The following is an 11,868-nucleotide window of genomic DNA, read 5'->3' as shown; positions in this document are numbered from 1 at the left end:
AACAAAGGTTTTTATTCTTCATTGGCCTAGAAAAACTAAGTTTCTATTAAAGTTGAATCTTCTCAATATTAAAAGAGCTAAGTCTCGTTAACCATATAACCCTCTGCCGTTGCATTTAGAACCTTACTGCCACCTTGGCAAATAGATAACTAAGTTTTGCAATGATCAATAATCTTATTTAGGCCTGTGCTTTCAAACCTTCTGATAGTATAGTTCAGAAGTACTTTCCAAAATTCAACTTTGTGACTGCTCAAGTTACTTCCAAGTGAAGATCAGGGTTAGAGGAATGGAACATTTCTGCGCCCATTTGGAAATACGCCATCGTTCCAGGTTGAAACCTCACATTCTGCAGTATCCGGATTTGTGAGTTCTTGTGTTGGACTTTATCTAGGGCCTTTAGGGGAGGTTGTTTGTAAAATTTCTTCAGACCAGCTCTCCCTTAAGTAGTGGTTTCGGGCCCATCAGAAGCTTGCTGGCCCAAGCAGCGTTCTTCTCCGTGTTCTCCTTGCTAACCGAGTGTAGGGAACCTGTGGATTCTTGTGGGACCACCGAACAGCAGCATCATTGGTGAATACGGAATCATTTCTTCCATAAATTGTTCTGGGATAAGGATTTGTTGTGTTTCCAGTTGCCTTTAGGGGCAGTACATGTTTAAATCCCCATTCCTTCACTCTTCTAAGGTCCTCCCATCCTTCCAGGAATATTGGGGTTGATATTTAGTTCATGGGTTTTGGAGTCTTTGTATGGGCCGTCAACTTGGTGGCTTGATCTGCCCAGGTGTTTCCTTGGGCGGTCAACCAGCAGCAGCTAGTAGCAGAGGGGTCGCCACTGCATGGAGCTCTTCCTTGTCCTTGATCCGTAGAACTCCCATCTGTGGACATCTCAAGGTTGAATTCATTTATTGCTTCTATGGGTTGTTACTTCCTTTTCATTTTTTACTTATTTGGGTCCTTTCTAGTTCTTGTTTGTTCCTCTCTTGTTCTTTTTCTTTGTGTTTGAGTATCTAAAGTGTTTTGTTGGGCTTTGTTTTTATTTTTTGTGTATCATGAGTTTTGACTCTGTGGTCACCATGAGTCCCTATATAACATCCCAGGTGATAGCAGTCCATATTGATTTGGTCATTTAAATGAAAACACATTCTAAATAAAGAAAAAATCCTTTTTCCACTTCTTGTCCCTTTTTACTCCCTTCTCTACATTTTATGTATGTGATGTCATATTTTACATCTTTTTATTCATAGTTTTCTTATGTCTAATTATGGCCATTTCCTTTCCACTTAAAGAAGTCCCTTTAACATTTCTTATAAGGCTGGTTTAGTGGTGAAAAACGCTTTTATCATTTTGTATGTGTGTATCAGAAACTCATTATCTCTCAAATCTCAGTGATAGGGATGCCTGGGTGGCTGAGTCAGTTAAGCATCTGACTCTTGATTTTAGCTCAGGTCATGATCTTAGGGTTGTAAGATCGAGTCCCACATCAGGCTCCATGCCGGGTGTGGAACCTGCTTGAGATTCTCTCCCTCCACCCCCAACTCCTCTTCCTCCTCCTCCCCGCCCTCATATTTAAATAAATAAAATAAAAACAATAAAATAAATTATTTTATTATCAGAATAATAATAAAAATAAAATAATAAATAAAATAATTATTTTATTATCAGAAAATAATAAATAAATAGGGGTGCCTGGATGGCTCAGTCAATTAAGTGTCCAACTCTTGGTTTCAGCTCAGGTCATGATCTCAGGATCATGAAGTCAAGGCCCACTGAGCACAGAGCCTGTTTGAAATTCTCTCTCTCCCTCTCCCCCTTCCCCTGCTCTCTTTCTCTCAAAAAATAAAATCTTTACTTTATATGGAAAACCCCAAAGACTTCACCCCCAAACTACTAGAACTCATACAGCAATTCAGTAACGTGGCAGGATACAAAATCAATGTACAGAAATCAGTGGCTTTCTTATACACTAACAATGAAAATACAGAAAGGCAAATTAGAGAATCGATTCCATTTACTATAGTACCAAGAACCATAAGACACCTGGGAATAAACCTAACCAAAGAGGTAAAGGATCTGTACTCAAGGAACTACAGAACACTCATGAAAGAAATTGAAGAAGACACAAAAAGATGGAAGACTGTTCCATGCTCTTGGATCAGAAGAATAAACATTGTTAAAATGTCTATACTGCCTATAGCAATCTATACTTTTAATGCCATTCTGATCAAAATTCCACTGGTATTTTTCAAAGAGCTGGAGCAAATAATCCTAAAATTTGTATGGAATCAGAAGAGACCCCGAATTGCTAAGGAAATGTTGAAAAACAAAAACAAAACTGGCAGCATCATGTTATCTGATTTCAAGCTTTACTACAAAGCTGTGATCACCAAGACAGCGTGGTACTGGCATAAAAACAGACACATAGACTAGTGGAACAGAGTAGAGAGCCTAGATATGGACCCTCAACTCTATGGTCAAATAATCTTCGACAAAAGAGGAAAAAATATACAGTGGAAAAAACAGTCTCTTCAATAAATGGTGCTGGGAAAACTGGACAGCTATATGTAGAAGAATGAAACTCGACCATTCTCTTACACCGTACACAAAGATAAACTCGAAATGGATAAAAGACCTCAACGTGAGACAGGAATCCATCAGAATCCTAGAGGAGAACATAGGCAGTAACTTCTTTCAAGATATGTCTCCAAAGGCCAAGGAAACAAAAGCGAAAATGAACTTTTGGGACTTCATCAAGATCAAAAGCTTCTGCACAGCAAAGGAAACAGTCAACAAAACAAAGAGGCAACCCACGGAATGGGAGAAGATACTTGCAAATGACAGTACAGACAAAAGGTTGATATCCAGGATCTATAAAGAACTCCTCAAACTCAACACACACAAAACAGATAATCATATCAAAAAATGGGCAGAAGATATGAACAGACACTTCTCCAATGAAGACCTACAAATGGCTATCAGACACATGAAAAAATGTTCATCATCACTAGCCATCAGGGAGATTCAAATTAAAACCACATTGAGATATCACCTTATACCAGTTAGAATGGCCGAAATTAGCAAGACAGGAAACAACGTGTGTTGGAGAGGTTGTGGAGAAAGAGGAACCCTCTTACACTGTTGGTGGGAATGCAAATTGTTGCAGCCACTTTGGAGAACAATATGGAGATTCCTCAAGAAATTAAAAATAGAGCTTCTCTATGACCCTGCAATTGCACTTCTGGGTATTTACCCCAAAGATACAGATGTAGTGAAAAGAAGAGCCATCTGTACCCCAATGTTTATAGCAGCAATGGCCATGGTTGCCAAACTGTGGAAAGAACCAAGATGCCCTTCAACGGACGGATGGATAAGGAAGATGTGGTCCATATACATAATGGAGAATTATGCCTCCATCAGAAAGGATGAATTCCCGGGGCGCCTGGGTGGCTCTGTGGGTTAAAGCCTCTGCCTTCGGCTCAGGTCATGATCCCAGGGTCCTGGGATCGAGCCCCGCATCGAGCTCTCTGCTCAGCGGGGAGCCTGCTTCCTCCTCTCTCTCTGCCTGCCTCTCTGCCTACTTGTGATCTCTGTCTGTCAAATAAATAAATAAAATCTTAAAAAAAAAAAAAAGAAAGGATGAATTCCCAACTTTTGTAGCAACATGGATGGGACTGGAAGAGATTATGCTGAGTGAATTAAGTCAAGCAGAGAGAGTCAAGTATCATATGGTTTCACTTATTTGTGGAGCATAACAAAGAACATGGAGGACATGGGGAGATGGAGAGGAGAAGGGAGTTGAGGGAAATTGGAAGGGGAGATGAACCATGAGAGACTATGGACTCTGAAAAACAACCTGAGGGTTTTGAAGGGGCGGGGGTGGGAGGTTGGGGGAACCAGGTGGTGGGTAATAGGGAGGGCACGTATTGCATGGAGCACTGGGTGTGGTGCAAAAACAATGAACACTGTTACGCTGAAAATAAATAAATAAAAAATAAATATCATGGAGGAAAATAAAATCTTTAAAAATTATTTTAAAAAATCTGATAACCTTGCCAGATGGAATGTTCTGGGTTGAACATTTTTTCCTTTCAGCATTTTGACTGCATCATGTCACTCTCTCCCAAAGTCAGCAGATAGCCTTACAGGTTTTCCCTTATAGGTCACTTTTTGTTTCTCTCTTGCTGCTTTTAAGACTCTCTTTATCTTTAATCCTTGACATTTTTATGATATGCCGTGGTGGGGACCTCCTCGGGCTTATCTTGTTGGGAACTCTCTGTGCTTCTTGGATTTGGAGATCTGTTTCCCTCCCTAGGTTAGGGAAGTTTTCAGTTACTTATTCCTTCAAACGAGTTTCTACACCTTTTCTCTTTTCTTCTCAGACCCCTAGAATGCAAATGTTTGCTTGCTTGATATTGTCCAAGAGATCTCTTCATCTCTCCTCATTTTAAAAAACATTCTTCTCTTCTTGCTGTTCACCCATGGGCTTTCCATTACCCTCTTTTCCAGATCACTGAAAACTTCTCCTGCACCTGAGGGTCTACTGTTGATTCCCTCTACTAGTTTTTAGTTCAGTTACTGTATTCTTCAACTCCGATTGATTCTTTTTAATATTTTCTATTTCTTTATTGAAGCTTTCATGAGTTCTTTCTTTCTTTTCTCCAGCCCAGTGAGTCTCTTTAGGATCATGACTTGAATTTTTTGGGGGAGGGGGGATCAGGTATATTACTCATCTGTTTCACTTTTTTTTCTGAGATTTCTTTTCTTGGTCTTTCTTCTGGAGCATATTCCTGTCTCCTCATCTTGCTTGATTTTGTTCCTGTGGATTAGGCGAACTGACTACTTCAAAACTTGAAGGAATGGTCTTGTGTATGATGTCTCTTATACACACTGTGCTTCATAGCCTGGTACACTTTTCATCTAATTGTACTGAGACAACAAGACTGTTTCTACTGTGAATTGAAGTGCATTTTTCAGCTGTCATAGAATATATCTCCCATCCCCCAAATTGTGATAGATTATATCTCCCATCCCCCAAATTGTGATAGATTATATCTCCCATCCCCCAAATTGTGATATTCTGTGGAGCAGCAGAGCAAACCTCCCAACAGAGGAAGAGGGATTTCATGGAGACACAGGAAGACACCTACTGACCATGAGAACTATACGGTCTTCATTCCCTCAAGAGGCTCACATAGAGACTGCATGACCCCCTAGAGGGGGTAGGATTTGGGGCCCCCAGATGTGGTTTTGAGTCTCTTGACCACTTGCTTGTAAAGGTGTTAGTTATTACCAGAGGCAGCCTCCTTCTGGTTGGAATGTTGGGTTTAATAACCTGTAACTTCCCTCTTCATCTCAGTGCATGAATTTTAGCCATTTCCCTTTGGCCCTAAAGAAGCTACAAAAGGAAAGGGGCCAAAGAAACTTAGTGGTAATTTGTCCTTTTCTTCTACAGTCTCTAACAGCTGATTTTATGAGAGACTGAGATCAGTAGGTAGGATTAAGGCTGAGGAATTTCACCTAAACCTATGCTAGAGCATCCTCAATGTTCTGGCCTTACCTACAGGGCAATGAACAAGAGTCTTAAATAAACAGTTGGAACAGACAGCACTGCCCATTATCCTACTTGGTACATAACTCACCTCCAATCACCCTGGCCCTAGTCTCCAAAGACTCCACCCCTGTGGGTAGGCTAGAAAGCTACCAGCACTTTCGGGGATCTGGAGCTGTGTCCTTCATGTGGATGATAAAGAGAACATAGGAGGGGCTATTACCTGCGAGGGTGGCCCCAAAATGCTGTACACCCAGGTCCTTGCCACAACTTGCCTCCAGGGCAGACCCCAGTCTCAGGTGGATTAGAATTAAAAAGGAATCGCAGATGTGATTGTTCCTTGTTCCTTTGCTGATCTGAACAAACGAACTAGGAAAGACAACTTGAAACAATGGGAATTATTTGAACATGGATTGGACATTCGATAAAGTTAAAGATTTATTTTTGCTTTAGTTGAAGTAGAAATGGCCAATGTCTAACATCTAACACTACTTAAGCAGATAGGGTCCTCAGATATCAGCAGCATAAGGGTGCCTACAGTGTAGCTCAGTGTGTTAAGCAACTGACTCTTGATTTTGGCTCAGGTCATGATCTCAGGGTTGTGGGATCGAGCCCCATATTGGGCTCCATGCTAGGCATGGAGCCTGCTTAAGATCCTCTCTCCCTCTCCCCTTCTCCCCCTACTACCCACTCCAACACACACCCAAGCTGTCTCTCAAAAAAAGAAAGAAAGAAAGAAAAGAAAAGAATTGTCAATCTATTCCTGATGGTAGTTCCATCCATTTTTCAAAGATGGATGCATCAGCAATCCTAGACTAGAACCACAGAATCCCGTAACTAACCCCCAATTCTGATGCCAGAATTACAAAACAATCTTAATAAGCAAAAATAAGCTTCTCACATAGATCTGTTGATGGGAAGAGAAATACTCTGGTCCTGGGCGTTCTGATCTGCAGGATATTTGTTTCTTTAAGAATATCATGGTATTAGTCTGGTGTACATGTAAGACCAACGTGATTTAATTCCTGTGGCTCTGTCTCCGGACTGATTCCAGTCCTCTCTGACACCTAAAGGATCAGGCTTCTAGATCTACAAATGAACGACACCAGTTTTGTGTGTTTTGTTTTGTTTTTTGTTCGTTTGGGGTTTTTTTTTTTGTTGTTTTTTTTTTGTTTGTTTTTTAGTTTAAGGGTAGAATTTAGTGATTCATCAGTTGTAACACTCAGTGCTCAACACATCAAGTCATTCCAACATTTCTCTGTGTAGTCATCGTTCCACACCTTAAAGGACACCTTCTATGCCACTCTACTTTTTCTGGTTAACTCAGATTTATCTTTTATAACTACAGTTTCCAGATTATCCTCTCTACAAAGCCTTCTCTAACCTCTCTATTTATCAGCACCTAGTACAATGCCTGGCCCATCATTTGTCTTCGTTATTGGGCTCCAAGTACCTTGGGATCACAGTATTCATCAGATTCATGTTTACGTCTTTCCAGAGTGCCAAGAACAGCGGCTTGGACACAGACCAATAAATCCTTGTTAAATACATTAATGACAAAATGTAGCAAGTGTATTCTTTCTTTCTGTCCTTCAAGGGAAAACATAATAAATAATCATGATAGCGAAGCCAAACAAATCCAAAGGAACCTCCAGGAAACAAAAATGTGCTAATGTGCCAAGAGGTTTTACAAAGTAAGTCCATATGGGATTTTTAAAAACAACACAAGTGTTGTAGGACTTTATTGTGAATTGGATCTGCCAATATCAGTGCTGAAGAAGCCAATCCTGAAGCCAAATACCAGCTTTTGTTTCCCAAACACTGATTAAAACAAATAGTTTTCAGTTGCCATAGCTTTTGGATCAACAGATCTTCCTTGACTTATGATGGGATTACATCCCGATAAACTTATCATAAATGGAACATATTGTTCAGTGGAAAATGCATTTAATACACCTAATCTACTGAACGTCCTAGCTTCGCCTAGCTGACCTTAGATGGGCTCAGAACATACACATCAGCCTACGGTTGAGCAAAGTCATCTAACACAAAGCCAGTTTTATAATAAAATGTTGACTGTCTCATGTAATCGAATACTGAAAGTGGCAAAGAGAATGGCTGTATGGGAGCAGAATGGTTGCCAGTGCCTCGATTGTTTACTGGGAGCTACACGACCTCACGAAAGAGGATTGTACGACATAGGGCTAACCTGGAAAAAGATTACAAATTCAAAATTGGAAGTACAGCTCACTTTCGCATCATTGTGGAGTTGAAAAATGATATGTTGAGCCATCATGAGTCAAAGACCATATATACTTCTTACACACATACTGAATATAGCAAGTAATGTGGAAATTCTGGCTCCCTTCACTGTTAGACATCAAGGAACCCGACATCCCTAGTGAGGTCAGAAAACTGTAACTTCACAACCACAAAAGAACATTCTTTGGTTCTATGTAGCCAACTCCAGTACCCTCTTTATGATGGTTTTTCACCTCTAGTAGCCTAAGCTTTAAAACCGAACATAGACTCAAAGTAACCTTCCAGCACGGAAACGAATTAAACCAGGACAAGACCCTGTGTTGTTGCATGAAAGCACTAACAGTATCTTTGACATGGTGTGTAGACCCGCTATAACCTAACATTTTCTTACGGAAATTTAAAAGTACGTACAAAATTCGGCAAGGAAAAAAGGACCTGAAGTACCTTTCACCCAGCTTCAGCACGACCAGTTGTGAAAGGAGAACTCAGACACAAAATCATTAAGAGCGTTTAACTATTTTGCAAGGGAGATCCTACTTAGAACAAGGGTGTTCTCCAAAGAACACAGCAAGAAGTCTTTAGAGAAAAAGCGAGAACCTGCCAAGATTACAGTCCATTTACTCCTCGAATGATTATCATATTGCAGGGGTTGTCATTTACAGCAAATACTTATCCATTCCAAAATATCAATAGGACTGAGGTTGAGAAATTGTGTTTTAGGGCAATGCCCAGATGGTGACTCAGCAGAGAGCCAACAGCTGTTGAAGTTCTCAGCATTGGGGGGGAATGAGGATGTTCTCCTGAAAGAGGGATCTGGAGGAACACACAGTATCCACTCTGTGCCATGATTACTTTTAAAGAAAACTAATACTTAAGAGACCTTGGTCTGGGTGCTTGGAGTGCTCACTGCTCCTGGTTTGGTCTCTATTTCCAGGCCTTTATCAGGGGCAGAGCTAGGAAATACCTTATGATTCTGGTATTTCCAATTCAAAATCCAAAACTGTGCCTATAACTCTTACATTCTGAGAAGCCTGGAAACCCACTGGCCCTAACAGAGTTCATGAAAACTATCTGATTAGGTCTTTTTGGAATCTCATTAAGTTTACACTCTGCCGGGGGGAGGAGGGGGTTACAAAAGTGAAGGAGAACTTTGCAGGTAGGTGTTCACAAATAATCCAGAACATTGGAATCGGAAGGAACTTTAAGAGATTATCTGGTGACCAAAACTCTCATTTGCAAAAGAAAAAAAAAGGGCCTAGCAAAGTTGAGTGAACTTGATCCAAATTTCCTAACTACTTACTGCCCTGGACAGAACAAGGACCAAGTGACCTATCCCCTAACATCGTTTCTTGTTTTCTGACTCTCCTCCTTCTGATTCTCCCATCCCCACACTCATGTTGTAGAACTGAGAAAATAGAGCAGAGGGGAACAGCAAGAAGGGTGGCCCTCAGTTGGAATTTCGGGGTGCCTCCGAACACCGAGTACAGGTCTGCATGAAGAAAGCACTGCTTACCCTCCTAAAACATTCCTTTCCTTGTTTTTCCGAAGCACTGTTGGGCTGTGCTGTGCCTTCCACATTCTCTCCTTCACTTTTGCCAACGGCCAAGCAGGGACACACTTGGCTGGCCAACGTGGGGCCACTTCAGCGAAACTAAGGAGTTCAGTTAACCAGCCTGCTCGGGAAAACAATCAATGATTGAGTCTCATTAGTGCCACATATGAAAATAACCAAGTTGGCTACAGCGTAGAATGTCTCCCTGCATTGGAAGAATGTCTTCCAATGCAGGATTTTTTTTAATGTTTTTATCAATCCCTCGCTACGCCTGCTAAGCCTGTCCAAGTCAGATGTTTATTATTTCTCTCAGCATTTCTTCAACTTTTCCAGTGAAGTCCTGGGAGAGAAGAGTACCAGCTGTGCACACACGTGTGCACACGCCCACAGGCACCCATGCGTGTAAGCGCACAGCCCTGGGAAAGGGGCCGAACAACACTCTTTAGGAAAGAAACACTTGTCTAAAGTCTTGTTTATCTTAAATAGTGTTTAAAGCTCCTAACTACTCTGCTTTTCATATATAAATAAAAGCTTAAAAGAGAAAATGTATTCCAGGGGATAGAATGTTTAACAATAGACCCGAGAGGTCTCCTCACATCCCCCCCCACCATCCCCCATCCTGGCACATCTTCTATTCCCCTTTAAGAAGCCTTATACAATAGATTTTTCTGCTTTGGGGTAAATTCCTACTTTTAAAGGTAGTTTAAGATCTTATAAATTTGCATTTTAGCTACTGAACCAATATTTATAGAACATTATTATATTTGCTTATAAACAAAATCACTAATCTGTGATAACAAAGATTTTCATATAATTTTTATTTTTTTAAAGATTTATTTATTTATTTATTTATTTGACAGACTGAGATCACAAGTAGGCAGAGAGGCAGGCAGAGAGAGAGAGAGAGAGGAGGAAGTAGGCTCCCTGTTGAGCAGAGAGCCCGATGCGGGGCTCCATCCGAGGACCCTGGGATCATGACCTGAACCGAAGGCACAGGCTTTAACCCACTGAGCCACCTAGGTGCCCCTACAATTTTTATTTTATCAACAATGAAATAAGATCTAAATGTATTCAAACTTTATAAAATGGTACTGTATTTCCACCAAAATTGAAAACTAAACATAAAACTTAAAAATGTACATTTTTAATCTATTGTCAAACAACTTACATCTCCTAAAATATTCACAAATCATCTATTGAAATTAAAAGGAAAGCTAATACAGATGCTAAGACAGCAGATAATAAAGATATCAACATCTTAAATTAAACTTTTTCAATTTAGTTTTTAAAAATTTAATGTTATTAAATGGCTTATAAAAACAAGATGAGGGGCGCCTGGGTGGCTCAGTGCGTTAAAGCCTCTGCCTTTGACTCAGGTCATGATCTCAGGGTCCTAGGATGGAGCCCAGCTTCTGACTTCTGACTTCTGAGGCGGGTGGCTAAGTGGCCTAATTGTTATTTACCGTGTGGTATGTGCTGTTTGGGAGTTGGAGACTGAGCCTGACAGAAAATTAAATGTGGCTACTGTCCTCAGAGGCCTTCATTTTACTCTGACGAGTAGATTTGCCATGTAAACACAGGAAGAGGAGCAGACACCAGCTTCAGGAGAAATGGGGGAGAAATACACCCAATGAGAGAACCATCTGTGACAGGAACTGATAAATTGAACCTGATGATGAGTTGAAGAAAGCGAATAGATTCTGTTTGCTGTGAAGCAAAGGCTGCAGAGGCCGCCTCTCGGTGACCCACACGTCCGATATTCTCCCCCCAAATTATCTGTACACGTTACATGGCGTCTGCCCACAAACAGGTTTTTGGTGACATTCTGTCTCCTTCGCAAAACAAAACAAAGTACTCTTTCTCACTGTGACTCTGCCCTCAAAAGAAAAAAAATCAGGGCACTAGAAAAATTATCGAGTCTTTTGATAATTATCAAATTTAGTCTTGGGTGGATGTCTGCTGAGGAAGGTATTCACAACAAAATGTGAGTGACCAGTAGAGGGGGCATGAGCTTCACATTTGGTGTCCTATAAAGAAATAAGAAACCAGAGGGCGCCTGGGTGGCTCAGTGTTTAACCCACTGGCAGAAGCCTCTGTCTTCCGCTCAGGTCATGATCTCAGGGTCCTGGGATCAAGCCCTACATCCAGGGAGCCTGTTTCCCCCTCTCTCTGCCTACTTCTGATCTCTCTGTTAAATAAATAAATAAAATCTTAAAAAAAAAGAAAGAAAGAAGCCAGAAAGAATGAGGTCACAAAGCAGAGTAAATTAGGCATAGAGCAAATAAACAGCCACCAAAAACATTTCACGAACATTCCTTATCTGCGCGTGCTTGCGTGGGCCTATGACGAAGTAATGCTGTGCATCCTGGAGGAGTGGACCCAACAGTGCATGACCTTTCTTACTTGAGCTCTTCGGCATTCAAATTCAATGATACGCTAGGTGACTTCATTTTAATGCAGGTTTTCCATTATGACACAGATGCGCAAATTCTTCAGCATGCCGTGGCCCCTTG

This window comes from Meles meles, chromosome 8 (genome assembly GCF_922984935.1).
Source record: "Meles meles chromosome 8, mMelMel3.1 paternal haplotype, whole genome shotgun sequence".
Classification (NCBI taxonomy): domain Eukaryota; kingdom Metazoa; phylum Chordata; class Mammalia; order Carnivora; family Mustelidae; genus Meles; species Meles meles.
Note: the sequence above shows the minus strand (reverse complement) of the source record.